The sequence below is a fragment of the Mandrillus leucophaeus genome, unplaced genomic scaffold, assembly GCF_000951045.1.
Source record: "Mandrillus leucophaeus isolate KB7577 unplaced genomic scaffold, Mleu.le_1.0 Scaffold2, whole genome shotgun sequence".
Taxonomy (NCBI): Eukaryota; Metazoa; Chordata; class Mammalia; order Primates; family Cercopithecidae; genus Mandrillus; species Mandrillus leucophaeus.
In genome coordinates, this window is record NW_012102031.1 from 13,003,794 (window position 1) to 13,006,509 (window position 2,716).

At 51.4% G+C, this 2,716-nt stretch overlaps 1 long non-coding RNA gene across 1 annotated transcript; it reads left to right on the forward strand.

The window, feature by feature from the left end:
- The first annotated feature begins 555 nt into the window (after window positions 1-555).
- Window positions 556-2,146, forward strand: LOC105538973. Its single transcript, XR_001005991.1, has 2 exons — window positions 556-747; window positions 1,883-2,146. It is a non-coding gene; the product is annotated as an uncharacterized LOC105538973 (long non-coding RNA).
- The last annotated feature ends 570 nt before the right edge of the window (window positions 2,147-2,716 follow it).

Sequence of the window (2,716 nt, forward strand, 5' to 3'; positions counted from 1 at the left end):
CATCATTCTCAGTGATTTACGAGGAAGTCATGTTATAAATTTGAACTTGGAAAATAAATTGAACCTAAAGAGATACTACTTAACATTGTTTTTCACACTGAGATTCCATGTGACATTTCATTTAAAACAAGTATTCTGCTTCAAAAGCCACTAGAAAAACTGCTTGTTTCCTACCTCACCCGCTGGAGGTTTCAGGTACTCAGGGAAAATAGTAAAAAGCTCTGATGCTGCAGAAGTATATACTGCTCCACAGAGCTGAAGATATCTGCTATTGGTTGGTAGGTGAAGAGAGAACTGATATGAGTGCTGACATTGTTGGGTATGTCTTGGAAGTGGATGGCACAGGGCTGTACTGAAGTCAGACAGGTTATGATTGAGCATGGAAGAGTGATTCTGTCAACCTTTTTTGCCACTTGGAATGGTAAGAATCACCCCTCATGTGTCCTCATGGCCTGCTGTCTGCCAGAGCACTGTGCTGAGTGCTTCACCTGTGTGCTAATTGTCTTCTTCCTTGTGGCAGCCCCTTATGTACCCTCCCTCTTGCTGTGCTCCCAACAGAAAGAGTACTTCAAGCAATATGAAGTAGGGCTCCAAAACCTGTGCAATTCCTACCAGAGCCGTGCTGACTCCCGGGCCAAGGCGTCCGAGGAAAGCCTGCGTACCTCCGAGAGGAAGCTCCGCGAGACGGAGGAGAAGCTGCAGAAGCTGAGGACCAACATCGTGGCACTCCTGCAAAAGGTGCAGGAGGTGAGCCCGGCAGCCTTCCTGTTGCAGCTGGACCACCTGGTCTCTCAGGGAGGGGGGCCTGGGACCTGTTCCTGTTCTCACAAGAATTTGTCCACTCACAGGAATCTGTGGTTCCCACCCTGGCTGCACAGCACCCTGGCAGGAGAGCTTGAGATGGTGTGGCTGCCTGGGTCTCAGCCCAGCCAGACCCATAGAACCAGGCTTTTTCCCTTTAGACATTCCGAGGTACAGCCTGGTTTGAGAACCCTCCAAGCCATAAAAACGAAGTTCTTTTCCACATGACGCCCAGATGGGTTTGGGTAGCCCAGAAGTGGGGAGTGCTCCTTAGCTTGTTGGTCCTTCATCCAGGCAGTAAGCATGAGGGCCTGCTCTGTGCCTGTCCTGTGGATACAGAATGAACAAGACAAGCCAGAGAAGGTTCCTGCTCTCACAGCCTGCCAGTTTGGTGGAAGAGACAGAATTACTGATGGTGGTTCCTAAGGAGATACAGTAAAGTGTTGTGAGGCCACTTGACTAAAATGTTCAGGGGCTTAGGCATTTGGAGACACTGGAAGCCAGTCATGCAAAGAGTGTGACACGAGCATTCCAGGCAGAAGGAAGAGGAGGACTTGAGGCCTGAGCAGGGACTTGGGGGCAGTAGGAGCAGAGGCAGGGCTTGAAAGTTGTGGGATTTGATCCTACAATGGAGATCACTGGAGGGGTGTGGCATGATCCAGTTTTCAGTCTCAAGACACTTACCTGGTTGGTTGGAGGAGGCCTGGAGGGGTCAAAGTTAGAACCAGAGCCTCCTGTGAGGAGGCTCCCACAGCTGTCTGAGACAGTGGTGGCCTGGACCTTGGGCAGTGACAGAAGGGAGAGAAGTGGGCATATTTGTAGGATCTGAGGGAAACGTACATCTAAGACAACTGGGAACATGGGGTAGAGGCACGGCGGGCACAGGAAATCTGGGCATCATCCGTGCACAGTAGATGGAGGAGGGGAGAATAAAGATAGGACAGAAGCCTGACATCCAGGGTGGGGTGGGAGGTGGGGGAGGGGACTCTGGGCTCTGTCCCAGAAGCTGAGAGAAGGTGTAAAGGTGGGCCCCCCAATCACTTTCTGGCCCCCCGTTGACTCCTGCTCTGCTCTATTCCAGGACATAGACATCAACACAGATGATGAGCTGGACGCCTACATTGAGGACCTCATCACCAAGGGGGACTGAAGGCGGGAGAGAGAGCAGCTCCCCTGCCCACCTGCCCTTCAACCCTGTAGCTGCAGGGGGAGGGGGCTTCATTCATGGGTTGGTGGTCGCACCTTGGTTTGACTTACAGGGGACATTTGTGTTTTTGGAGGGAAAGATACCCTGATTCTTTGAATCTTCCTCCTTAAGTTTATAAATATTTATTTTTTAAAAGAAGATGCTGTGCCTGTGAGACCATACTTTTTCTTTTTTTTTTTCTTTTTTGGTGACTGCAAAGGACAGAGAACCTTTCCACTTTGGCCACACTGGGTTGCTAAGCCAGAGTCACTTCAGCTCTTGGCTCCTCAAGATAACGGCGAGTTCAGTGCCATCTTAGAGAAGCTCCAGGGGCAGGGCTGACTTTTCTCCTAGAGGAGGAGCAACGTGGGGATCTGAGGGATAGGAGGGAGACTTCCCCCCAGAGTGGTGGTCCTGCTGGGGGCTCAGATCCAGGGACCCAAAAGGGGGGCTGTGTAGGAGGTTCCACATTGGAGGGGCTCTCTCTCGCAGCTGTCCGAGTTGGTCCTGGCTGTGGCGTCCAGACAGCTTGGGGGATAAAGATCCTGTCTAACCACCTCATCTACCACTCAGGTTCTTTCTGAAGGAGGGATTTCTTCAGTTAACCATGGTCAGTGAGGTTTCTTACCGCAGTAACTTGAGTCCAGGTTGAAGGGGAGACAGATCTGTGGTGAATCTCTGATTTGGGTAGCACACTGAGTGTGGAACCCCACAGGACTCCTTAGGGAC